General features: G+C 45.1%; 1 protein-coding gene across 5 annotated transcripts in view; it reads right to left on the bottom strand.

Moving 5' to 3' along the window:
* Frmpd3 (FERM and PDZ domain containing 3) overlaps nucleotides 1-27,256 on the bottom strand; it is a 142,247-nt gene extending 114,991 nt beyond the window's left edge. For 4 of the 5 annotated variants that reach the window (XM_047535962.1, XM_047535958.1, XM_047535963.1 and 1 more), the window contains exon 1: nucleotides 26,896-27,256. The gene's annotated coding sequence lies outside the window, so the exon portion shown is untranslated. The remainder of the gene's footprint in view (nucleotides 1-26,895) is intronic. The other variant, XM_047535961.1, reaches the window with a different exon arrangement.
* Nucleotides 27,257-27,919: the final 663 nt, after the last annotated feature.

Raw genomic sequence — 27,919 nt, 5'->3', positions numbered from 1 at the left:
AAGCTGTGCTAGGTGTTGTGGCAAATGCAAGACAGAACACATGTTTGTTGTGGTTGTTGTTGTTTGTTTTTTAACCCTTGGTTGAGTTTACAATTCACTTGGGGAGAAAAGACTCTTTCAGAAGGCTCTTGACCCACAAATGTATTGGGAGCCAGGGCAGCTGGGTCCTATTCCCAGCTCAGCCACTAGCCCACTGTGTGATCTTAGAAAAGTCACCTTCCTCTCTGAGTGTCAATTTCCTTATCAGTAAAATGAAAGGGCTGTGTATGTATACATGTCTGTATGAGCATAGAGACTGAACATAAAAACTGGTACCATTGGTTTCCGAAGGAATGGAATGTGAAGGGTTCGAGAGGCAGATTAATTGCTTCTTTAAGTCTCTCAGTATTTTCGACTTGTTATAATGAGCATGTATTACTTTTGTGGTTAAATAAATCTAGCAATTACAAATATGGTTGGATGAAACTAGCTAAATTCTGGTTTAGCTCTAACCATGGTCTGTGATTATCTGTGGTTCGAATAATACTGAGCATTGGAGTGCGAAGCGGGAAAGCTCGCTGAGGACTTCAAAAGTCAGGGAAGGCTCCCTTTAGGAGGTGAGGCTCCAGGCAGGTCTTGAAGGGCTGGCATGCTTTCCATTGAAAGAGACAAGGAGAGGGCATCCTTGGCATAAGGTGGAGATGAGTAATAAATTGGCAAAAGCCATAATAGGAGTTGGAGGGCAAAGATGTATTGGAGGCCCAGATGTATTGGAGGTTGCGAGGCATCTTGGTCTGGGGAATGAGTCTGGGAACAGGGACAATTTAGCTCAGTCCCTCTGTACAGAGGGTGACCCCAGGCCCACCTGGCATTGGAACAGCTGCAGAATCTGAGCAGCAGAAAGTCTAGAGGCCTCAGCCTGGTGCTCTTGGATCACGGAGTAAGCATAGCACTTGGGTATTAGCTAATCAATCTCGTAAATTCATCTCCCTTTTACTGGGATCTGTCAGGAAGCTGATTAAATGCTGTGCGAGTGGGATTTGGCTCAGATGCTAGCCGGGAGCTTGGGGCTGAAGTTTTTCAATGTTCAGCTCATGCATAAAATTCATAGTTTATCATTACCCAGACTTGCTTCTCTAGAACTATCCAGATGGGAATATTTCTATATGACAGTCCTATCCTGGGTGAGCTGGTTGCCTGGCCTCTCCCCCAACAGTTCTCTCTGCAGTAGGTGCTCCCCCGCCTCTACCAGCTCAGCTCTGCTTGCAGAACCACAAGCCAGGATACCAATAACCCTGATGTGCCCAGCTGGTTTTTCTGTTTCCTGGGTCTTCAAAGGTATTCCCTGGGGGTAAGGTCATCACCCTGCATCTTCAGCATCCGTGGGCAAAACTGGGGGAATGAATTGGATGTCTTTAAGGAGAGATACATATGCCACCATTACCAACCCCCACCTCAGTCCCTGGCTAGATTCCCTCTGCCTGTCCTTCTAGCTGTGGTACTCCACTCATTCTTACACTGCTCTATCAAGGCCCCAAGTTCCCTCGAGTCGCTTAATCCTAGGATCCTACCCCAGAGGACATTCAGTCCTTTATTCCAAACCCGCAGCCTAACCGGGTGAAGTAATTGCAGCCAATGGGCAGATGGGAAAGAGCCAGAGAAGGGGATTGAGTCTAGACTCTGAATTTCTTCAGCTCTTTCCTCTCTGCCTCATTTTCCTCTATTTGCTGACAAGAGAGTAGTTAGACTTCCCTCTTGCATATGGCCTGCAAGAGCCCTTATTTCCTAATATGGAGGGCACCTTCCAGATCTAACATTCCCCTAATCAGGATTCTTCTTACAACTCCAAAATCACAAGGAAAGTGGAAAGCCAGTGTTCATTTTGACTGTCTTTCTCAGGTTCTCAGTAGCCTCAAAAGAATAATGATACCAGGTGCAGCAGTGACCATTTATTTTGCACTCACTGAAAGCCAGGCACTGTGCTAGTCTAGGTATGTCAAAGCAAGGACCCTGTCTGAACCTGCAGCCTAGAACAGTGGTGAAGTCACAAAGGCATCAGTGCTAACACCATTGTTGAACATGACTAAGCATCAGTGAGCTGTTTGCAAATGAACTGGGAGCTGAGGGATTCAAAGGGTTTGGGGGGACACAGTATGTCCTCAGAGGTTAACGCTCTAGTGAAGAAATTGGATAAATGGTAAGATTTCAGCCAACAAAAATTCAATCTATCTGATCAATCAATTAAGCATATATATTTCTTCTTGACTCGACTGTTTGGAGTAAGAGGCAAAGAATAATGAAATAAGTCCACATAAGGGAATAATTCAGATAGATAATTTTCAAGGGGTGGTATAGGTTCAATACATATGCTTTCTTTATCTAACAAAAACAAGATCACTTCATTTTATAATTGAGGAAATCAAGGCTTAGAAAGGATGAGCTGCTGCCCAAAGTCACCTGTTAGTATGTGGCTTCACTGGAAGTGGAGACCACATCCTTTGACTCCTAGAATTCAATATTCTGCCTGCTCTACCACACCACCTTTCTGGCAAGCTAAACATTAGGACTGATATTTAGAAAGCAGGGTCCTTAGTCACCAAACACAGAATCCTTTTCCCTGGACTTTATATTCTTAAGGCAAGAAAGAGGTTTCAAACTTTAAGAAAGAATTTCATCCATGAATCAAAATCAAAACCCTTGATTCACAAGAAAACTCTGTTTTTATCTGTCCATTCTCAAGTATTCTGGTCAACAGAGGTTTCACTCCATCTCTGGATAACTCTCCTTTAGGCAACTGGAAACAATAGCTGAGCTGACATTTCATTGGCTCGGAGATTCTTCTCAAACCAATGATAGCTTCCCCCTTTGGATGTTGTTGAGGAAATAGCAGCTCAGGCTAAGGTTGGGGCAGAGGAAAAATGAATCGTAGGAAACAAAAGCAGTCCCCAGCCAGGGCCCCTCTTCCTCACAGCAGAGCAGACACTTGAAAGGAATTCAGGAAGGGAAGAGAGCTGGGGTGAAGGTGGCCTTCTCAGACCAAGCGAAGACCCACTGACACCAGGAAGCCAGGCAGAATTTCTCTCTCTTAGACACCATATGTTATCCATGGATGTGTAATGCACCTGTGTGCCAGGAGAGAACAATGTTCCTCTTTGTGAATACAGGCACACACACATGCATACATGCTCACACATGAGTGCATGCACACATCGGACACATTTGGTGTCCTCTACTAAATTCAGAGCTTATCCTACTATTGGGGATGTGGACCTGATAGTTTTCTAAAAATGATTCTGGAATATTCACCCATCCTTTTCTTAGAGTCTCCCATACCAGGCCTTCATTTTATTGATTTGTCCTTGCCATAGAGCACAAAGTCCCTGTCACCACCCTGGCAAGGGTGGTGTAACCTGTGGCAACCTCCAACCCATTTGCTTTTTTGTCTTTACTTTCGGGTGTTGGATTTTCTTCCATCTCATCTTCTCTGGTACAGAGCAGGCACTTTTGTGTGTGTGTGTGTGTGGTGCTGGGGATTGAACCCAGTGCATGCGAGGCAAGCACTGTACCAACTGAGCTATTTCCCTAGGCCAGAGCAGGCACTTTTGAATGCTGTTTTTTAGTGGCAGTGGTGCCAAGGGATGGTTTGGGAGGAATCAGCCTTCCCATGTGAATCTCTAGCATCACCTAGCTCCCTGGAAACCACTCCCAATTAATGTGTAATCCAAGAAAAATCATGTGCCAAGAGAGATTTCAGACAAGTATCCTAAACCCCTCTACCAGTGAGATTGTTGACCTCAAGTTCTTTCTATTTGGCAATTCTAGTGACCACTGTTTTAGTATTTCTCTACACTTTGTTCACCCTACTTATATTTCCTTCATTCCTTTATGTCTCTCAAATTACTCTTTTCTTTGATTTCCTCTTCCTTTGGACTTATTCTTTCTCTTAACCCTGTGGCTTTTCTTCTTATTCTTCTTCCTACCCCTCAGACTAGCACCTTCCTCGCCTAGCCTCCTCTCCAGACCAGCCCTCAGTTCTATAACCTTCTCTATCCCTAATTCTTTACCTCAAGTTCTTCCTTCCTTTCAGTTCTTGCAGATAAGGGCAGAGCTTCCCTAAGCTTCGAGGCCAAGGCAAGTTGTGACCAGTCCAGTTTCCCACCTCCTGATGCAGGGACTCAGGTTCCCATGGTAACAGGAAAGAATATAGTACCTGCATCTCCAGGAGAAAGACCATGCTCTTGGAGCTTAGCATTTTGAACTCGCCCTCAAATACTCATATCTGCATCTGATCCACTGTTTCTTGGACTCAGAAATGGGTCTAGAAGGAAACTGGCAATTTGGTTGAAAAGTGTGTGCATATGTTGGGGATGAGGGGACCATTACACAATTAGAAATTCTATCGGGCTCTGCCATGTAGAGGGAGAATAGAAACATCACCGCAAAGTCAGGTTCATGGTATTCTAAGAGATCTGGCCTCACATCCTTCTACCTTTGCAGACAACTTCTGGCACTGCCATCTAACCCTATCACATCCTGAAATCATCCTGAGGGACAATCAACTGTGGGATATGATAGAAAAAGGCCAGACTTGGGACTATGACAGATATGAGTTATGGTCTCAACTCTACTACTTATTAGCTGTATGCCCCTGAGCAAGTCATTTCACCTCTCTGAGCCTCAGTTTCTTCTTAGATAAAATGGAGACCATTAGAGTGCCTAACTCATATAAATCCATGTAAAGTGGTTAGCAAAAGAAGACACTTACCCAATGAAGGATATCTGGTTTGGGAAGGGGATCTTGTGCCAGGAGAGACCTGCGTCTTTAGAACTTAGGTGCCTTGAGTGACAGCTGGGTAAATGAGTAAGAGCAGGTACCATTTATTGGCACTTTACTTATATGAGCTCCCTGATTTCTGTCAAAACCCTATAAGCTAGAGACTATCTCCATTTTTTACAGAGGAGGAAATGGAGGCACTAAGAAATAAAATGACTTGCCCTAAGTCACAAAATCAGTAAGTGGTAGAGCCAGGATGGGAACATAAGAGTGATAAAAAAAGGAAGAGTAGGTGCCAGTGGGCAGCCGCTGGCCTGCTGTGCTGTTTTACCCAGGGCTGGGTAGGCCCCTCTACCCAAGACCTCAGATCCATCAGGTCCAACGGAGCAGAGCTTACCTCCCAGAGAACAGAACAGGCGGTTTGAAGCTGACAAGGCAGGAGTGGCCTATGGGAGGCAGCCAAGGGCTAGCTCAGCAGAAATGACAAACCCTCCTGCTTCAGCCCCTTGTGTGAAGCTAAAATTAACAACTTTCCCAACTGCAAACAAATGCAGTTGCTGAACCTGCATTCCCCTCTCCTGCTTCTGCTGCCATTGGGCTTCCTGGGCCTGGTCCCAACTCACTCATCTTTCCTTGGCCACTCCCACAGGCCTGGGCCTTATGGGCAAGGCTAGGTGATATCTCTGCACAACGGATCCAAGGCGGGTCCCAGGACCTTCAGCAACTGCAGATCAGGGTCAAACACTTTCCAGGGTCCATGCACCCCACCTTTTGGTTCCATTTTTCACCTTTTTGGTATCCAACATCTTTGGCTATGACTAAGTCCAGGAGCTATTTATGCTGAACCCCAATTAAACAGGGGATTCCAATTTCCACTTTGCTAGGGCCTTAAAAATACTACCATCACTACTTACCCATCTGTAGTAGGCAGCTCCTAAAATGGACCCAAATATCTTCACTTTTTGACATTCACACCTTTGTGTACCTTCTCCCCCATGAGCATGGGCTGGGCCTAGTGACTCGATTTTAATGAACAGAATATGACATAAGTTATGAGCTGTAACTTCTGAAGTAAGGTAATAAAAAGACTGGCTTCTGCCTTGGGCTGGCCTGGGCTTGCTTGTTCTCTCTCTTTTCTCTTTCGTCAATCATGCTGCAGGAAGCAAGCTGCCATGTTGTAAGCAGCTTAAATAGACAGACCCACATAACACTGCAAGGCACTGAAACCCTCAGTCTAACAGCCTGTAAGGAACTGATGAAGCCTACCAATAACCACATGAGTGAGTCTTGAGGCATATCCATCCACCCAGTTAGTTTTCAGATACTGCAACCTCATCAGACTCTGAACCAGAATCACTCAGCAAAGCTGCACCTAGATTCTGGACCCACTGAAATTCTAAAATAATAAATGTAAGAAATAAAAGGAGGTAAATTTGGGAATAATTTGTTACACAGTAATAGATAACTAATATGCTATCTTGTCTCCATTCCCTCAAAACTCTGCTTTATCCCAAGTGATAATAATTAATGACTTAATGTTCAGTCCTTTATTTTTTTACTGCCAGATAACAACATACCTTAATTCAGTTAAAAATGCCTGAGTCTCCAGATTGCCACTAAGTAGTGAGGATTTTAGATGCTGATGAAAGGCTAGTGGAAAATATTATTGGGGCAGAGGGCCCATTACTTTGTATCCACTGGATCCTGAGGCAAGGTAATACTCACAGCTTCTTAGGATGCTCAGTCATTAAACCCTGACCAAATAATCCAAGTTCATGGCAATATCCAAACTATTTCTCCTCATACTAGATTACTCCTTGGATAATGATGGCTAAAGTTTATTGATTACTAAATACTTATCAGGCACTGTCCTGAGTACTTTACAATTCTTCACTTATTTAATTCTCACAAATAACCCCATTATAAAAAGGAGGAAACTAAGGCATAGAGGAGTTAAGTAACTTGTTCACATTCACAGAGAGTAAGTGGCAGAAGTGTGATTTGAGCCCATGCTCATGAACATGCTACTCTAGGGGAGCAAACATGTTTTGGGCAGAAGTAGAAATTCTGGTTGCCAAAAGGTATCAGGTTCTTTCCTTCTTTTCATTTCCTTGTTCAAAAATGTACAGCATTTTCTCAATGCCTACTAGATCAAGTCCAAAGTCCTCTTCATGACCCTTACCATAATCTGCTCCAACCCTACATATTTCTCTCTGTTCTCAACTATGTAATTTCTACTTATAGCTATAATAATCCTGATTCTCCCACTCATAAGCCATGTTCCTGATTTTGTGTTACCCTCAAAACTTCAGTGTTTCTTGCAAACTACTAGGTGTGACATATGAAAGGGTTTTATAGTCAGATCATCTAAAGAGATCCTGAAGACCCTTCCTCTTGAGTGGTCATCTCAGGTTCCAAGGAGAAGGCTATGAGACCTTTCTCCAAGTGAAGGTGTATCTCCCAGTTTTCTAAAATTGAGGCCAATGCTGCAGAAGGTAGAGGCCAAAGCTCTGTCCCAGCCAAATCCCATTGTCTCCTGAAGGTCTTCCTCATTGACTTTTATTCTTCATATATATTCATCTTCATTCTTCTTTAAGCACCTTACATTTATTTTTTATCTAAAAACATTGTTATCATGTAGATGCACAGTACATGTTTTACAAAATCCTCATTGAGTTTTGCTCACATGATCTTTCTCATCTCTGAAATCTGATGCCACTTGTAGTTTGAGGCACACCATGTGGACTGTTCTCAGGGCATTCAATTCTTAGCACAGTAGCTGCCAATAGCTGAAGTACCTCCTTGTTACTCTCTAACAAAGACCTGTTTTTTCCTCCTTAGCAGCTATCAATACCAGCAGTGATTATTTATTTGTTTACTTTAAAACACAAATTCCCATTAAAATGTATTGCTCCAGTCTATGGCCATACCACCCTGAATGTGCCTAATCTCATCTGAAATTTTGCTCCAGCAGTGCAAAGATTTTGTCTTCCTGCTCATCACTGTATCCCCAGCACTTAGCACAGGGCCTGGCACATAGGAAGTGAATGAAAAAAAAAAATTCACCAGGAAGTTCATTTGTGTTTTTCCCTAGCTAGAGAACAAGTTTACTAAGGGCAAGACCCTTGTCATAGTCTTCAGTTTTTCAGGACATCTAGTAAATTCTGAGACCATACTTGGACAGTAAAATTATTGGGACATCTTAGCCATTCCTCGGGATCTTCATCCATTTAACTATACTAGCCTGCTTTCCTAGGCTGCCTGGGATGGCAAGAAGTACAGTAGGGATGGATGATTTTACTTCACAAAATTCTAGTCTTGAACTTTCCAAGGGGTGGTTAGGGGAAACCTCAATTGTGAATGGTGGTGGGGGTGTTGTCAGGTTTTCTGTAGTCTCTGGGTAGTGGGGAGTATTTACAGGGGAGAAGGCAAAGAGAGCCAAAAGGAAAGATACAAGTGCTTAATCTGACAGGCAAAGCTAAAGCCCATCCAAATATATCAGAGAAAAAGAAATCTTTGTCCTAGAGCAGGAGGGAGCATTTGTTATTCAAACTGCAAAGGGGTTAGGATATTTTGAGGTGGAAAAGCAAACTCTAGGAGTCTCCAAGTAGGAACATGGTCTACTATCACAGGCCTCAGTGTGGGAGAGTAAAAGGGTGAGAGAGAGAGAAAATGAGTGACTGGGCTCTTTGCATCTAAAAATAGCATCTAGAGAGATGGGAAAAAAACCATTTTCTAACCTTAATGCAGTTAGGTGCGGAATAAACTGCCTAGCAAAGACGTTGAGTCACTGGGATTAGAGCCATTCAAAATAGGCACGATCACATCCTACAGGGGTTATTAGTACCAGCAAGCTCTTCCTGGCTGTGTGCAATGGGAGAGGCAGTGGGGCCAGTTTTCAGAGGTCGCTGTATGAGTGTGTGTGTGTCTGTGTGTGTGTGTGAATGGAAATGACCATGCTCCATCTTCATGCGGCTCATCAGTTTCATTGATGAAGAAAGCTATTGCACTACACAGATTGTATTCCTTCTCCCTACTGACAAGTCACTTGTGATTCTGATGTACCCTTGCAAAAGGTCCAGCTATCCTCTAGGCCTCCTCAGTGAGAAAAAAATTTCAACAAGCTTGCAGATTTACCTTTGCACATACAGGTACGTGCGGAGACCTGTGTATACTTTCCTACTCTCTCTCTCTCTCTCTCTCTCTCTCTCTCTCATACACACACACACACACACACACACACACACACACACACACACATCCTTACACACATCTCTAACTTGAGCCAATTTCAACAGTTATCAGCCTCAAGACCTCTGGGAACCACCACCACTGGTCTTTCTGTCAACCCCTTCTCGAGTTTCTTGGTAAAAGGTGGGAGTTTCCTCTACCTCTGGAGGTGTTGATGGTATTTCCTCAAGGGCTACGGATGAGAGTAGAAGGGCCCATTTCTGCTCTGAGAGTCCAGGGAAAATCCAGATTTGGCCAGGCCATGGTCTTTTTTTCTTGCCTTTCCCACCACCCCCCATCATTCTCTCCTTCCTTTTGACAGCAGTAAACTCTGAGGCCTCCTTAGTCCCAGTGAATGGAAGAGGAAAGACCCATAGGAAATGGATCAACCAGTAGGCTGAGAAATTGAAAATGCGCCAGAGGCCCAGGGAGGGAAATGGAGAGCAGCAGGGCAGAGAATGAAAGTGGAAAGGCCCCAGCTGAGAAGTCAATGACCACAAATGGCCCTGCAGGGCCCATGCCTGGCCAAAACTACTCTGTTCACTGTTGGCTCAGAATGGAGAACATGGCATCTACCAGAGCTGGCCAGTGGCCAAACCATGAGGTAGGGAGAGCTGGTCTCCAGCACCTTCTGTTTTGTTCTTACCTCCATTTTGAGGGTCCCCATCCCAGACTCCCTAGAGTCTTGTCAAACCTCCCCACAACAAAATCCACCTGTCCCTATCATATTTCTATACAATCTTGGATGTGCTGAGTCATTTGTGTACCCAGGTGTGAGATGGTGGGTCATGGCTGACAGCTGCATTCTCCAAAGATGTTATGTGGATGTTAATAGCGTATATCTGAGGAGGAAAAAGGGAGGATAGTAATCTGTGGTGAAGTGCATACTGGAAGCCACAAATGACTTTAGCAGGTTTCTTTACCACAGGACTTCTCAGAGCCTTTAATATGCTAGTGTGCATTTTGAAACTCTAAAATAGGTAGACAGCATTTCTCAAACATATTTGTTCACAGACTCTTTTTCTTTTGTGATGGTATAGAAGCCTATAGAACTAGCATTTTTTTTTTCTTTTTGGTACTAGGAATTAAACCCAGGGGTGCTTAACCACTGAGTCACATCCCCAGACATTTTTTTAAAAATTTATTATAGTTGTAGATGGCAGAATGCCTTTATTTCATTTGTTTATTTTTATGTGGTGCCAAGGATCAAACTCAGTGCCTCGCATGTGCCAGGCAAGCACGCTGCCACTGGGCTATAGACCCAGCTCCTACCCAGCTATTTTCATTTTTTATTTTTGAGACAGGATCTTGCTAAGTTGCTTAGGGCCTCGCTAAAGTTGCGGAGGTTGGCTTTGAACTTGTAATCCTCCTGACTCAGCCTCCTGAGCTATTGGAATAACAGACATGTGCCACCACACCTAGCATGATTAGTGTTTTATTTGAAATATTTTCTCTGTCATATAACTTAGCTGCATTTTCACAGTAGTCCTCAACACCTCAACCTAAAAGAGTGACTATAATTGTGAAGAAATGGGCATCCTTATAGGTAGAGAAGGCAGTAACAGTTACCCTGGATCAACCACCAAACCGTCTTGAAGATGTTAGTGACCAGAGGACCCTAATGGTGTGATTTTCTCATGGCACACATTATAGATGGCTGTCACTTAGCAATAGGTCTGCTTCTATTCTACAGGTCCCAATCGCCTCTAATACTTAGTGGGTTTTTTTGTGCTGTATTTGAGAGACTAGTATGGAAGGAAGAGAAGGGAGTCTATCTCTCCCAACTCAAGTTTGATAGTTGGTCCTTTCCAAAGCATTTGATTTTGGGGAACTTGTTCCCCACTGACACTTCCAGCCCCCCAAACTGTATTTTTTCTTAAAAAAATGTAGTTATAGATGAACAGCATACTTTTATTTTTATTTGTTTTTTTTTTTTTTTTATGCAGTGCTAAGGATCAAACCCAGTTCCTCACACATGCTAGGCAAGGCTCTACCACTGAGCTACAGTCCCAGCCCACAAACTCTATTCTTGATACTCCCTGGGCCTGCTGCCTCAAGAAGGGGTAGCTGTGAGCAAAGGTCATATTCTACATGTGTGTGAACCAGTCACTTCTTTATAATGCATAGAACTGGGAAAATGGGGGCACTGGTGAGAACTTAGGACTATGCCAGTCAGTGCTCCTTGACTGGTCTACTAAATGTCCTAACCAGATGGGTCCCCACCAGGGACTTCCACTAGCTCCCCTTGAAATAGTTGAGATGCTCTTCAAACTGGTGAGCTGAGTTGGGTGGGCACTAAGGTGCTCTTCTAATTAAGGTGACTTCATCCTGGGAAGGGTTGGTTACTTGAGAATATGATGCTCTTGTCCATTAAACCAAGAGCTCTCCAAAGGCGAGAAGTGCAATCACAGACTGTGAATAAAAATAGTTTGGCTACCATATTCTGGGCTTCTCAGAGCACCCAGGAGTACTATGCTTGGTTCTGGAAAGGACCCCTAAAAGGCAGCCTCACAAATGGTAGTATGGCCTAAAGAAAGTGACTAAAATGTTATAAGGACAATAGCTGGGTCCTTTTCAAAGTCCTAGACCACTGTGGAGAGCTATGACCCATTAGGCATGAGATATAAAGACTACATCCAATTTTGATTTTCTTTCTTTTTCATCCAATTTTGTACATAAAATTTCAGGAGGTTCATGGATCTCCAGATTAAGCAGCTGTGGAAACACATCACCAAAGGAATCATGGTGCAAACTGCATAGATTTAGTCCACCCTAAATGAAATAAAAGTCAAAAGACAGACAGACTTGAGGAAATGTGCTAGCTGTATTCAGATAGTTTATAGAGGCTGCCAAGAGGAAGAGGGAGGGAAGACTGCTCTCGGCTCCATATCAAAACAATGTTCTCATGAGGCTTGTTCAGCAATGGGATAGGTGACATTAGGAGGCAGTAAATGCCCTGCTGATGAGAGTTACAAATCCAAAGGGAAACAATACTAGATGATCTCTAAGGTCCCTTTTCCCTTCCAATGTCACATTTCCTCCCACCCACGTGTGTTACTATGTCATGGACATCTTTCCTAGCTTATCACACACCAGAGTCACAATTTAACCAATGAACAAACTCCAAAAGGTGAGAGCAGATTGCAGGTGGCCCCAAGCTGCAGACAGCCTAGCCCCTCACTCCACTCCCACCTTAAAAAATCACATCTTACCAGCCCCCTTACCAGGGCTCTCAGGGTTTGCATGGCGACAGCTAGTTAATCTGATAAACTAATCTGCACTAATGGGATCATGAATGCTAATGAATTAATGCCTTACCTTCCCAAGTGACATATTTGCATTTTAACAGAGGTCTTCTGGAGATAATGCCTTAACTCAAAGGAGTGATTAATGTTGAAATTTCGACTGTTTGGCAGTCTAGCAAAGGAGATATTTTTGGAAAGGGAAGCTTTTTCCACCCTTCACAGCAGACCATCTGCTAGAAGAGGAAAAAAAATACATGTCCCTGCCCTTGAGGGGTTTATAGTTTATATAGTTGGGAAATTACAATAGCTAACATTTATTGAGCCTCCACCAAAGTGTCAGCCGGTCCTGCACTAAGTGCTAAGTAAATATTATCTTTGAATCCTCACAACAAAACCCTCTGATGTAGGTATTTTGCAGATAAAGAGGCTGTGCCTCAGAGAGGTTAAGTGACTTAGCACAGCATTTCATTGACTCCAAGACACTGTCAGCTGTAGGAGGCAACATTGTTTCAGGTTTCCTTAAGAAAGAAAAAATACCACCAATTAAATGACAATGCTCCATGGATGGTAAGAAGCATTTTGGTTTCAGAAATGTTAAAATATGTCTTTTAAACCATGAAATACAGGAAATGGTAAGGCTGACTCCAGAATACTTTCTGCTTAATGCTCTTTATAGAACTCAGATGAGAAATAGCAGGGGAACACTTTGATATAATAATATAATAGCAAGTACATATTAATATTTTAAAACAAAATGATTACACGAGTACCTGAAAGATTGCAAATTGAGTCTGAGGTCAATGGTAGAACATGTCATTAGGGGTCATGAACCTCATTGGTGAAAGAAACAGGACAGACACTATTTATGCTAGTGGGGCCAGGACAGCTGTGCCTAGGGCTGAAATAGGAAGTAGCAGATAGCAAATAACCCTGGAAGTCAGTTTTTGAGGATAAAACACTGGATGGCTTGGCTAAAGTGAAGGGTTAATTAAAGGAAGTATGGGAGATGCTTTAGTGACATGTAGCAGGGAAGTATACTGGCTGATGGTCCTTCAAAGGCCAGTACTGTGGTTTGAATATAGGTAGCATCACCAAAGGTCCATATGTTAAAGGCTGAGTCCCTACGGTGGCAGTATTGGAAGGTGCTGTGAACCTTTAAGAGGTGGGGTCCTATGGGAGGTCCTTAGGTCATTAGGGGTATTCCATAAAAGGGGATTTTAGGACCCTGGTCTCTTCCAGTCTGTCTCTGTTTCCTGGCTCATGATGTGAGTGGTTTCTTCCTTTACATGTTCGCACCAGGATTGCCACCCTCTCTAGAGCCCCATTGTGATGGAGCCACCCAGTCCTAGACTGAGACTTCAAGAACCATGAGCCAAATAATCCTTTTTCTTTATAAATTAATTACTTCAAGTATTTTGTTACAGTGACTGTAAACTGACTAATACAACTAGGATTAGAGACTTCCATTTAATATGATAGACAAAGGAGACAATTGTGGATTCTTGCCAGTTAGTACCAAATGATTAGAAAAAGCTCATTTTAAGATAGGGGCTTCCTAAAGGAGTAAAGAAGCAGCATCACATGGGGTCATGTCATCTACTAGGGAATTATGCACCCTGAATTCTCAGCCCTCTCTTTTTTTTTTTGATTATTTTATTTTATTTTATTTTATTTTTTATTATTTTATTGTAAACAAATGGGATACATGTTGTTTCTCTGTTTGTACATGGCGTAAAGGCATACCATTTATGTAATCATAAATTTACATAGAGTAATGCTGTTTGATTCTCAGCCCTCTCTTGATGATGCATTTCCCTCTCCAGGTGCATCATTCCTCACCTCACGAGAAAGGTGCAGAGCCATGGCTGCATAGGGTATGAAGCCTCAAGCCCTGCTGCTCGAGCATGGGCCCTTTTCCCCTCAGTCATTGTCAGGGCATCAGCCTGGAAGATATACAGCACAACTCCCACTCCACTGGCCAACTGGTGTTGGTTGAAGTCCTGCACTATGTATCTTTGTCCTGGATGATGTGTGAATGAACAAGGCCCCAGAAGAGCCCACTCTCTTAACTAGGGAGAAAGGTGACACAGAAAGTCAACACAATATGAGACAATAGAATCAGGTGCTGGACTGTAGTAGAAAGACAGGTTCAGATTGCAAGAGAAGGGGGGATTGTGGGTGCTTTTGTTCCTGTATATTTTTCTATATTCTCAAAGTTTTCCACCATGCATAGGTATTACTTTTAAAGTCAGGGGGAAAATGTAATTTAAAAAGAGGGAGTGGCTAATGAGGGCTAGTATAACAAAGAAAGGCTTTACAGCAGAGGCTGGGCTTGAGCATGTTGGGTAGAGGATGTGTTGGAAAGAAAGTTTTGCAGAGGTAGAGAAAAGGGAGCCAGTAAAGGCTAAGGGAGCTATAGAAAAGATGAGTATAAAGACAAGAGGAAGCACCCCATGAGATACAGTAGGATAAGAAGGAGGAGACTAGGGGTGCCTCGCTGATTTTTAAAAGTAATACAAATATAAATTCATCTGTTTTTTTGTTATCATAAGAAAATAGCCAAGGCAGTTTACTTTAGGAAGAAAAGAGGTTTATTTAGCTCACAATTCTGGAGATCCAAGCACCCATATCTGGTGTTGGCTTTCTTGCTGGCAGAGTCCCAAGGGGACACAGTGCAGCACATGGTAAGAGAGAGGGATTGCGTGTGTGCGTGTGTGTGTGTGTGTGTGTGCGCGCGCGCACCTCTAGTCTCTTTCCCTCCTTTTAAAAAATATTTCTAGTTGTATATCGACACAATAGCTTTATTTTACTTATTTTTATGTGGTGCTGAGAATCAAACCTTGTGCCTCACACATACTAGGCAAGCACTCTTCCACTGAGCTACAAACAGTCCCATTTCCCTCTTTTTTTTTCTTAAAGACAGGTACACAGTAATTTATTATGTTTCTCTTCTACTTTTGTATGTTTGAAAATCTCCATAATAAAGATAAAAGTTAATCAAGGAGGGAATATAGAAATGTAAAAGCACATGTTCAATGGGAAACCAATGACTCCTATTTATTTGGACTTCTTATTTTTCCCTCTTCTTATAAAGCCATTAGTATTTACTCTGAGGCCCTCCACCATGATGACCTAATCACTTCCCAAAGGTCTCTTCTAAATACTAGAATCAGATTAAGTTTCCACCCTCTTTTTTTTCTTTTTCCATATTTTATTGGTGCATAATAAAAGTGAATTTTGTTGTACATGTTTGTGAATTCATACAATAATTCAGTCAATATCATTCCCCAGCATCATTCCCCTTTTCCACCCTCTTAATACCTCACCTGGGGATTAAGTTTAAACAACACAAGAACCCTCTGGGGGCATGCTCAAACCATATCTAAACCACAGCAAATTATATATATATAATATACACACACATGCATATATATGTGTGTGTGTGTTACATATGTATGTATACATATATGTATATTTTATATAAACACACATATGTACATATACATATGATCTGTATATATGTATATTTTATATTGTATATTTGTATATTTATATCCTACACACATATATGCACATGGATATACATATATGTTATGTAAATATGTGAATGGATGCATGTGTAATAACTATGTATAGAATTATAAATCTCAGCTCTTGTGGAAGGCAGGCCTTGGATATCAGGGAGAGGAGCTTCTTTTTGACATAGTAAGCAAAGGGGTGCTATTACAGGCTCCTGAGCAGGGAGTGACATGATGAAAGATGTTGTAAGGATCCTTAGGCAGCATCATTGAAGGATCACTTGGCAGGGAGGGAGAGGCTGAATGCAGAGAGACCAGTTAGGAGGCTGTTGCATTTAGCCAGGCATGAGGTTATAGGAAGTTAGGTTAAGACAGCAGCAGTGGGAATGGTCAAGAAGGGGTAGATTCAGGAGGCACCTGTGAGAAATAAACCACCAAGACACAGTAGTGACTGACAGGAGAGGAAAGTGGGTGTTGGATTCCAAGGCTAAGCCCTTGAGCTACTGAAAGAGTTATGGTGCCATTGATAGAGACAGAGACACAGGGAAAAGGGGCAGGGGTTAGGGGATAGTAGAGAGGGGAAGACTGAAGAGGAGATTCTGAGTTTGGTTTTAGCTGTGGTGAATTTAAAATGATGGTAAACCTCAAAGAGGAAATGTCCTTAAAGGTAATAATGAAATAGAACTGAAGCTCAGGTTAAAGGCCAGGTTTGATCATTTCCAGCAATCACCTAGAATTCCAAAGCAGGACAAGCTATATTTAGACTAAGCGTGGAAACCTCTAAGGAGGGAGGAAGGGAGAAGCCGACCCAAGTGCTGGTCCTGATTTGGACTTTACAGGTGACAAGTCTCTAAACTGTGTGGCAGCAGCAGGCTGGTGGGTCTATTTCAAAATTCCCCTCCTGATCTCTGTCAGTGAGTGATTTCCCTACGTATTAGAAAGATTACAGCTCAACTATAGGTGACAAGATGAATATGGAACAATTCTTGCTTTATTAATTGTATCTGCATTCTCTGCAATTTCACTGATGGTGGCAACAGAATGAGTGTGACACATAGCACCCTTGCCAGCCCTGTGAGTGGGCTGGGTTTCTAAGTCCAAGACCACAAAGGCAAGATCAAGACCTCTGGACATCTTGACACAGGATCAGATAAAACTATCATTTAAAAATCAAATGGGTTCCTCAGTTTCTTCCCCATGTCAACTGGCAAAGCATTTGAAATTGACTTGCTTGGGTCTGAGTGAGAAGCAGGATGGTAAATAAAACAATTATTGTAGGGGAAAATGTAAACTGTATAGACCAAAGATAATGTTTGGAAAAGAAACAGAGTGCAGATTTCCAAACTGAGAGATCTTGACACTTACCTGGTTGCTCCCAAGTCAGTTGGGGCCACCATGCCCTCTTCTTTCTGCCTTCAATAGGCTTTTCCATGAGAAGGGCAGTAAATAGGACAACTACCCCAATCAACAACTTGCATTCCCTCTTCCCAACCCCTCACCTGCATAAACATTTTCCATTCTTGATACCTGCCCCCTTTTTAGTTACTCTGTTCCCAACCATCACCCCTGCCTCAAGTCAGCAACCAGAAAACTGAGCAGAGATCAAAACAGAAATCGCCAGCAGGAAAATGCTGGAGGCTGCTGGTTGACAGGTTGACAGACCACACAGTCTGTGTGTGTGTGTGTGTGTGTGTGTGTGTACGCTTGCGCATTACCGTGTGTGTGTGTGTGTGTGTGTGTGTGTGTGTGTGTGTGTGTGTTCATCCACCAGTCTAGCCATCTGTTCCTCTGTTTCCCCAGTGGATTTGGATCAGAAGCAAAAAAGAGGTCTGTTTGGCTGGGTGGTCCTGCCCCCAGAGTAGAGCTCCCTCAGGGGTTAGGAGCCCACAGCCTGGGCAGGCCTATTCATCTTTAGAAGGCATCGTATCCTTCCATAAGAAAAACCAGTAAAAGGGAACTCAAATCTCACATATATCCCTTGATCTGCAGTTCTATATTTCCTCCAATCTAGGACTAAAGGACTTGGCACTGACACCTCCCTGGAGCTGACGCTCAGCAGGCTGGGTAGGGAGGGGAGAGCTGGTGGGGAGACAGGTGAGCAGGCCGAGGCCTTCATGGTCACCCTCCCACCTACCTGTGGCCTCCTTACTTAGTTCTCCATACCAGCTGGAATGCCAGAGCTCCAGCTGGCATCAAAGTGCTGTGGTAGCTCTCGCCATACCCAGGCACAGGTGTGACCTCCATTGGGATGATTCCCAAGTGCTCAGAGGAGTTTTCAAACTGATTCTACCAGAAAAGTTGAAAGATGTCTCCTCACTCTCAGCAGCTCTCAGAGTCTTGGGGGCTTGAAACAGACCAGATGTAGGCAGGCCCTGCCTCCAGCCTCCCCATAGGGGGAGGTAGCACTTAGCGCTCTGGCTTAGCTATCATCTCCACTGGATTCTGCAGTCAGATTCCTCTTTGCTCACTCTCAAGGTTACATCATTGAAGGCCCCAGTGCAAATCCAGTCTATGTGGGATGGTTAACTGATTAACCCATTGTCAGCTTAGTTCCAGTGAAACTCTGCCCCCTGGAGGCCCAGAGAGTGTGAGGCAAAGAATGTGGGGGTTAAGGCTAAGAGGATGCAAATGGGAGAGAAAGAAGCCAAGCAAATGAAGGTGGTTTACCAGCCACACTAGTGCCTTAAGTGCCTTTTGGACTTGACACTCCTCTTTATGTCCACTGCCACTGCCCTCATCACCTCATTCTGGATTGTTGTAGTATCTAACAAGTTGACCTCATGTCTTTCCTTATCCCACATGATTCTGCTTCCTATTTTATGGTTAGTCATCCTAAAACACTGTGCATAATTCTCTAATAGTCCTCCAGAGTCTCTCCAATACAAACTCCTCATTATGATGGCAAATATTTTCCAAATCTGGGTACCCCTTACTCAGTCAAGCATTTCCTCCCAAGGTGCCTCCACATCTACAGTCTCCTCTAGTCAGACCTCCTTTTGACACTTCCTTGATCCTACTGTGATCATAACAAAAAACTCCATCTTTCCCCCCTACACCATGCCTCCCCTTCCCCCTTTGGAAACCTGTTCCTTTTCTAGTTCACAACCTCAATCTCTCACATTATGCAAAACCAAACTCAAGTTCAACCTCTTCTAGGAAGCCTTCTCCCTCTGTTCCTGCCCACACTCTTGTTCTCTCTCAGCCCAGAACCCCTACAGTGCTCACTGTTTAGAGCAAATAATGTGGCATCTAACTGTTTTCCATCTTGTATTATTTTTAGTTGCTGCATATGAATAAGTATTATTTTCTATTAAATTATAAATTTCTAAAGAGCAGGGCCTTTGTTTTGCCCTTCTCAACATAGCATGGGTATAGGGTTAGAGCCTGGAGTGCTCAACAGACCTCTGTTCACATGCCTCATCTCCAAAATGAAGGGAAGATGAGATAAGTGAAGACCCTTTAAGGATCTCCTCTGTCTGTGCCCTCCCCTTTTTCAAAAACTGTTCAGGCAGTAGAGCTGAAGCTGCTCTGAGCAGTCCAGGCAGCCAATCTGCTGTCAGATCCTAGCTTCCTGAACACTCCCACCTCCTAAGGTTCTCTGGGCGATCAATAACACTGCTTAAGTGATCAATCTGAGACACAATGGGCTGCAGGGGCCAGTGTTTGATTAACTGGAGAGAATAAATGTATGCTGGAAGAGACAGAGCAGGGAGGGAGGAGCCGAAGAGAAAGCAAGAAGAAAGAAGAGCTGGGGGAAGGGAGAGGAAGAGAAGGTTTTATGAATGAGGATATGATAGGATGAATCTTGGAGTAGTTCTCACTTGATCTGATTCAACAACCTAAGCAAGTTCTTATTGAGGGGACTAAATAATCTTGGGGCTTTCTTAGAGTCCAGGGAATATTCTAGGGACACTGAGCAATTTTGGACCTTGGCAGAAAAAGCACTGTTGCCTTTGCCCACTGAGGGCCTACGCAGACCCCATAATGAATGGAGAAGTGGGTGTGGGATGTAGACTTACAGGTACCTCAAAGGCCTTGGGACTTGAGCTAGATTCATTGGCTGAGTCTACAGAAAATCCAAGCATTGGCATCCTCCAATCTTCCACCCATTTCCAACGACTCAGAAACCCATGATGATATGGGACACTAGGTTGATCTTCATGGGGGATATCAGCATTACTTTCTCTCTATCCAGAGGTGTACATACCATCTTTCCTCTCAAGGTTCTGAGGCTGGAAATTTAATGAGACAGTTAAAAAATAAGGAATCTTCTTCCCAATTTTTTTCAGAGGGCCCAAACATCTAGCTATAATACTCACGTTATCTGGAAAAATCAGAGCAGATGGCTTCCTACTGTGAGAAAGTTCCTCCTTTAATCTAACCTGATTCCTGCTGCTCTCATTAAAAATCCATCCTTCATATTTCATGGCATCATTACTCTCCCCATCATGCAGGCTCAAAGCCTCAAAATCATGTTTGATTCTTTCTCCTTCCTCATCCCACTTGGCCAATTCAGATCTTTTTACCTCCAGATCTATCCACCAATCTCTATTCTATTTCCATCCAGCTATTTTAACAACCTCCTAAGTGGTCTTCCTATCTCTAGGATGACTCCCTTTTTAACAATCTATCATAAAGGGAAAAAAAGAAGAAAACATGAAAAATAAACATGAATCTAATCAAGCTGTAGAGCTAATTCCCATTTACAAGATATACAAGGGACAACAAAACAAGGTAAATGACAATAAGGGGACCAACCAGAAAAATAAAAGGCAAATCAGAATATGGGACTTGAACAACTGGCCTGATTTCTCTATTAAAAAAAGGGGTGGGGGTTGGTTGTTGAAAGGACTTCAGGAAACAAAACAACCAACTGTAATGTGTTGAACTTTTTTTGGATCTTGATTCAAACAAGTCAACAGAAAAATGTTTTGAGACAATTGAGAACTTTTGATTAAAGACTGGGTAATGATTAATACAAAAGCATTATTGTTACTTTTGTTAGATGTGTTAATAGTACTGTGGTTATGTGAAAAAAATGTTCCTTTTTAAGAGATGAATAAAGAAGTATTAGGAATGAAATGACATGATTGATGTTTAGAATTTCTTTTAAAATACTTCAGCAAAGAAAAAAAAGGACAGATGAAGCAAATACAGCAAAATCCTGATAATTACTTAATGTGGATAATGGGTATATGGGAATTATTATACTGTTTTCTTTTTGAGTTTGAAAATGCTCACAAATAAAGAATAAAAATAATAGCCATCTATTGTACCCCAGCCTACCTTCCTGGTCTTAATTTCCATGCCTCTCTTGTTTCTCTATGACACAACTATCCTATGTCCTTGCTCAAGTTATTTCTGTTTGAATTTCATTTCTTTTCTCACACATTCATTTGTTCACTTAACAAATATTTATTAAGTACCTCTTCCATGCACTAGGCACTGTATACAAAGAAGACTGAGAATGAGGAGAAGAGGAGTATCCCTCATATTTAGGTTCTCCACAGAGATTAACACAATACATCGCATGTAACAGATACTCAATAAATGATTATTGAAATATGCAGGGAGAGAGATAACAATTCCTACCTCATATGAATCAATAAATATTCAATTCAATTCAACAAATGCTTCTTGAACACCTACTATATATAAGCTGTTGTGTGGTATAGGAATAAAAAAATAAAAAATACCAAGCTCTTTCCTTCATTGAACTTAAGATGTAAATAAGACAAACACATGAGATGTTTTATTTGTATGTGAATAAATGGACTGATTCAAGTGATACTAGTGGAGAGTCGCAGTGATGTATTTGCCAAATGTATTTTAGAATCAGCAAGTGCCAGAGGAGTTCAGAGGAGGGAGGGAGAGAGAGAGATCACTTTAGTCTAGAATGACCAGAGAATAATTCTCGAAGGAGGCGAATTTGAATGTAGGCTGGAAGGATAGGTATAGTGGTATTTGGATAAGAGGAACATAGACAGAATGAAATGGCATTACCAAAAGCACAGATGCAAAAGTGTAGAAAAGACATGTTTAAGAGACACTGAGGAGAGAAACTTAGCTGGAGTTGAGGGTCCATGTGGAGAAATGCTTAAGTATGTCAAGTACATCAGAATCACTTGGGGGAAGCATGGTAAATCCCAGACCTACTGAATCAGAAACTCAGGAGATGACCAAGAGGGACCCAAACAGTTGCATTTTAACAAGTTTCTTCAAGTGATTTGGAGATATGTTAAATTTTGAGAATCAATGATGTGGACCAAGTGTGAGAAATAAGGTTGGAATAATACACATGGTTAGGTCTACTCAAGGAAGGCCTTTAATGCTGGACTAAGGAGGTTAAACTTCATCTACAGGTAGTCAGCTATCACTCTTCAGGGGTATTGGGCAGAAGTGTTAGGGATAAAGGATATTGCAGAATATTAATCAGGTAGGTGTGTGTATTATGGACTGGAAAAGGAAGAGAATAGTGCAGTGTTGGCATAAGGTAAGTGGCATGGTGGCAAGGTGGATGAGGATAATCAGAGGTGATTCTGGGTTTCTAGTCTGGGAGGTTAAAAAGGTCAGAAGAATAAATCATCTTTGAGAGAGAATGAGACGAGTTTGTGAATGTTGAGTCAAAGAGATGGCAGAAATGTTCAGCAAGTAGCTGGAAATACAGGGCTGGACCTCAGAAGCAGGGTTAAGTCTGGGCTAGAGAAGTGGGGATGGCCAGTAAAGAAGTGAGTGTGGAAGCCATAACACAGTTGCATATTCTTGCCAATAAAGAAAAGAACTGGAGAATATCCAGATTTGAGTGGTAGGAGGAAGAACTACCAAATAAGAGAAAAAGGAAGAGGTCGCTCTGGTAGAAGGAGGTCCAAATAGTATGACCAGGCAGAGAGCTCTTTCAAAAGCTGGGGACGGTTAGTACAGCTAATGCCAAAGTGAGCCTGAGGCTCAGAGAGAGGGGTCATCAGCTATGGCATGCACACCAGGAAACCTGCTGATGTGCACATACCTGTTCATTCTCATGTTCATTAACAAAAGCAGATGAACAGCCTGGTACAGTGGCACAAGCCTGTAATCTCAGTGATTCAGGAGGCTGAGGCAGGAGGATCACAAGTTCAAGGACAGCCTGGGCAAGTGAGTGAGTGCCTGTTTCAAAATAAAAAATAAAAAGGGCAGGGTGTGTGGCTCACTGGTAAAGTGCCTCTGGGTTCAATCCCCAGTACCAAAAAGTAATAATAAAATAAAATGAACCATACAGTTTCCTACATTTGTACAGTTAGCCCTCCTTCCTTCCTCCCACCTCCATGTTATACACATACTCCAACTTCCAGGCTATTTTTCTGGAGTAGGTGCTAGTGTGGCACTGGGATATTAATGTTCCTTTGTAATTTTGGTGCCCCTGGTCTCAGAAAAGGGAGCACTTCCTGTCATGGGTGGGAATAAAGAAAGAACCCCAAGATCTACCCTTTCCCTAGCAGCTTGGATGAGGGGGAACTTAAAGGGAGGAAGGAGAGATGACATGTTTCTCTCCATTTGCTCCCTGCCCTGCCTTTCTGCCCCTGGCCCTCAGATTTCTCAGTAGACAGGTCCAGCTCATTTTGAGGATATTTCATTTTGGCTGGAGAAAATATGAGAGAATGTTTTCCTTTTTGAATTTATGGTATGGAGGAAAACATAAGTCCTTGAAAGAAGAGCCAAATCAGAGTTTTCTGTTGTGAATGCAAATGGCTTTAAGGCTGGTGACAAGATGAAGCTGACTTGGGTGTGGTCTCTTCCCAGGGACTTGTCTAAGCTCATGGTCTTTACCCAGTATCAAAGGGTACTATTCCAGTTCCCCCCTAAAAGTGATTTCTAGGGCCTATGTGAAGGCACGAACCCTCAGAGGTCAAGTGTGTCTGCAAAAGCCTCACGTCCACAATTTGTTCCAGGTTTATTTGTAAGAGTGTCTTTGTCTGGGAGGGGGAGAGAAAGAGAGAGAGAGAGAGGAAGAGTTTGTCTGTGTCTGTGTATGTATGTGGCTTCAGCTAGCCCGGAGGCTCCAAAAGATCAGAGATTCTTCCTCTGACGCATTGGTGTGGACATCTCAGGGGGTCTTTCTGGGACTGATCACTGAGCCCAATCATTTATGCACAGGGCAGGTAGAGTACAGTGTGTCTATTGTCCTGCACCCACCTGTGCTCCTCCTAAGGGCTGAAGTGGGACTACTGCAGTGAGGCAGTGCTGATTCAATGCTTCTTTTTCACCAATACCTCCACCCCAGGCCAGTAGCTGCTTCATCCCCACCTCACCCCACCCTCTACCTCCAGTGCATTGCATAGTCTGTGGTGTCATCGGCAATTCCAGGGCTTTCTCGTTGCACTTTTTCAACCTACTACTACTTCCAAAGGATGTTGATGGTGGCAAAATTCCCCAGTAGAACCACATGGGTCAATTCTCAAGACCCCTGGACTATCACTTAATAGAAGGAAAGGTCCTGCTTCATTCAAAATGAGGCTTACAGCCTTCTAGGAAGTCTCCAGTCCTCTCTCCCTTGGAAGCAGAAACTCCATCACACTCTCTGAAGCCACTAGCTTGTTTGGGAGCACTTGCTGGCTTTAGACCCATCGCCTGGTCATTCTGCAGCATGGCTCAGATCTGTAAGATGCTTGCAACCAGAAGTCTGGGGCATCCCCCCTCCTCTGGCCAACCTCTGCTCCCTGGTATCCTTCAGTCCACACTTGCAAGGCAATTGTGGTGGTGGGTGTTGGTGAGAGAGAGGGGAGGATATCTCCACATGCAGCAATGAGTGTTTCTCTCCTGCTTAGATCACATCCCCTCCCTTTTCAGAATCCTGCAGTGGCTCCCAATTGCCTCTCAAATCAATTTAAACCTTCTCTCTTTGGGCCTCCAGCCTCCATAATTACATCCCACCTTCCCACATCCCCACTCCCACACACATAATGCACACTACTTGGGCCCAGACATAGACAGCAGAATGACTACGCAATCCACAAATGCTCCTGGCCTGGGTCCTGCCACAGGTGCCTGAAAAGCCCCACTAACAGATCCAATGCCTCTGTCTCCTTTAAAAATGCCAGATGTCACCTGTGAGGTATAGGTAATAAACCCCTGTCAGCTATTAACACCTTGGCCTGAAACGGATTCTGTCATCAGATTTGACTGAGTAGGGAGCGAAGCCCCGCCTAAACGGTCTGAGAGGGCAGGGGGAAGGGATACAGAGCAGCCCGGAGCAGTTAACGGGAGGGGCAGGTGCAGGAGCCTGGAAGGCGCTCTGACGTCGGAAGCTAACTCTGTCACGATTTTACCAAGGGCTACAATCAAGGCGTCTCTGCTTAAATCGGTCAAACCCACTAATCTTGATGCCCCCTAACCTTGCTTTCCCCTCTACACGCACATTACGTCTTATTTTACCTTAGGGGCACCCTCAGGCCAAGCTGCTGAGGTCGAATTGGTCCCCTCCACGAAAAAATAAAATAAATAAATAATTAAACAAGCCACGAATTTGGGTAGAAGCCGCATATTTGCTTGGGCAAAGCCAACTCTTGTCGAGGTCTCCCAGGGGGAGAGTCAGAGCCCCTTGCTAAGTGGAAATAGCAAAACCTTCCTGGGAAAGCTCTCTCAGCTCTCAGGAAGCTGCAAAACTGGGTTCCCCCTGCCTCTCCTGCAGTGAGCTTGACTGGCATGGAAAGGGTGGGAGGGGCAGGGTCTCCCAGTTCAGGGTTCTAATGGCTAAATTGCCACTACTCAGGGTCCTCCAGGCCAAGGTGTGAGCTCTGTGTACCCCAGTCTCCAGCTGGGAAAACTCACTAGGCGCTTCGCTCTGAGTCAGCAGTCCCCCACCCTCCACTCCGAGAAGGGCGCCCCCAAGGGATCCTTGCTCTTATAGCAGTTTCTCCAACGGGCAGCAGTCCAGATACGGCCCCGCCCTCGGCAAGAGCTGTAGGATGCTGAGACCACCGGATGGACTCCAGGGCTCTGCAGCTGGGCCAAGATGCCAAGCGGAGGGGGCAGCTCTGGCAGAATTCAGCGTTCACTGTGATCAAGGGCTCTTTAGTGTCAGCTTTAAGGGTGGGGATACCACCTGCTTCGGGGGAAGGTGTCAAGCACTTGCCCCTGCAGTGGTTATGTTCTATGTGTATGGTGGTGTGTGTGTGTGTGTAGGGGGGGTGAGACGCGCGCGCACACACACGCGTGTGCACACGCATAAAAGCCCAGTTACTCGGGTGTGGAGGGGCACGACTTCAAGAGTTGGGCATGCTTTTTGCCAGGATGGAGTTCTTAAGGGCCTTGGTGGAGGTGTCCACAGTAGCTTAGGGGTTAGGGTGGCTGCGTGTGCGTGGAGGGGGGAGCAGCAGGTACTGGATCTGCAGTAATGTGCAGTTGTCATGTAGTTTCTTAGGGACACTCTGAGAAAACACACTCATATACACACTCTCCAAGCTTGAAAGCACCAGATTGGGAAGAGTGCATATGTGTGGATGTGTACATGTTTCAGCTGCGCTGGAGGGGGTGCCGTGTAGCCATCTCTATGTTTGGGTGACTGCTTTATTAGCATCCAGCTGGGAGGGGGCAAGTGTAGCTCTGTGTGTGTTTTGTCTTCGGATGGGGGGGTGACTGTGTTTGAGTGTCGGGAATGTGGTGCGGCTGTGTGTGCGTGTGTGTGCGCGTCCGTGTCCGCGTGTGAACATGGCCCCAGGAACCACGCACATGCTTCAGACAGCTGTTTCTGGCAGCCCTGAGGCTCGGGCTTCGCCGGACACCCGGGCTAAGTGGCCACCTCCCAGCAGCCAGGCCCCGCATCTCCCCAGCTCTACCAACTGTGCCCACAGCTCCGGCGCGCACACAAAGGCTCCATAATGAACGCGCCGTACTCCCCTGCGCTGGGCTTCTCACCCTGCACCCCTGGCGGCCAAGGCGAGCCCGCCAACCCAACGACCAACCCGGGCAGTGGGCCCGCCGCCCTCCGCTCCCACCGCCCACCCAAACTCCAGGCGGCCCGACGCTCCGCGCCCCCACCCTGCCCCCGGCTCCCGGGGGCGCCCATGCACCGGTCGTCCCTGAGCCGGCCCGGGGCGGCACGCTCTCACTGCAACCCACCCCTGACCGGGCTGAGACTGCAGGCGCGCCCCCCTCAAGGCAGCGCGCTTCTTACCTTCCTCCTCCTCTTCCTCCTCCTCCTCCGCCTCGGCGGCGCGGCAGCGGCGGCGCAGAGGCGGCGGCGACGGCGGCGGGACTAGGGCGCCGGTGCCCCCGAGCCCGGTACGGGCGTGGGGCTCAGTGGCGCCGGGCAGCGGGGCGGGCAGAGGTTGGCCGGGCGGCAGCAGCTGGCCCGGGACGCGGGGAGCTGGCGCGCAGGCGGCGGGCTGCGGGCAGGTTGGCAGCGGCGCGCGCGGGCTCCTCGGGCGGGCTCCATGGCTGCGCCGCGGGCGGCACCATCGCCGTGGCTCGCTCGTCGCTCTCTCGCTCCAGGAGTGCGGCAGGCTGCGAGGTGACGGATGGCGGCGAGGCGGCCGGACGGCCGAGGAGGGGAGGGGAGAAGGGGCGGGGGGAGGGGGAGGGGAGGGGAGGGGAGGGGGGAGTGCAGAATGAGGGGGCCTCTCCGGCGCCTCCCGACCCTCAAGTGCTGGCGTCGGTTTCCCCGAATGGGAAAGCGGCTTAAAGGCACAGCTCCTGGCTCGGGTCACAACTAAAAATAAACACGAAATTGACAATTGGGGAAAGAATCTCCCAAGACAGGACCCAGCAACCCAGCTATCCAGCCCGGCGCTGCCTCACTTCTTGAACCTGACCGTTCAGGCTAGGCTCTGCCGGGAACTGCTGGCAGCCAAGAGGGCAAGCCAATTTCCAAAGTGAACCCGGGAAACCGGCGGCGGGGGAGGAGGGAACTGCGGAGAAGAAGGGGCAGCGGGAATGCTAGCTTCAGGGAGTCCATTCCCTGGCCCCTGACCTTGCTTTTCGCCTCTTGTTTGCTCGCCTTCTGCTGGGGATGCCCTCCCTGCAGCTCCCTTTCTGGTCACCACAGCCAATGTTCACACGCACCTTGAGTTTCCGCTCAGGCTCCTGTTCGCAGCACCTCACCCCAGCACTGGAGCGAGCTTACGGGGCTTGGAGCCCAGGCCCAGCCCGGGAACCCACCTCAGTGAGAGCGCAATCTTCCAGCTGGCAAGGTCTGCTTT

This window comes from Sciurus carolinensis, chromosome X (assembly GCF_902686445.1).
Source record: "Sciurus carolinensis chromosome X, mSciCar1.2, whole genome shotgun sequence".
NCBI classification, from domain to species: domain Eukaryota; kingdom Metazoa; phylum Chordata; class Mammalia; order Rodentia; family Sciuridae; genus Sciurus; species Sciurus carolinensis.
This window is presented reverse-complemented; position numbering and strand designations above follow the sequence as displayed.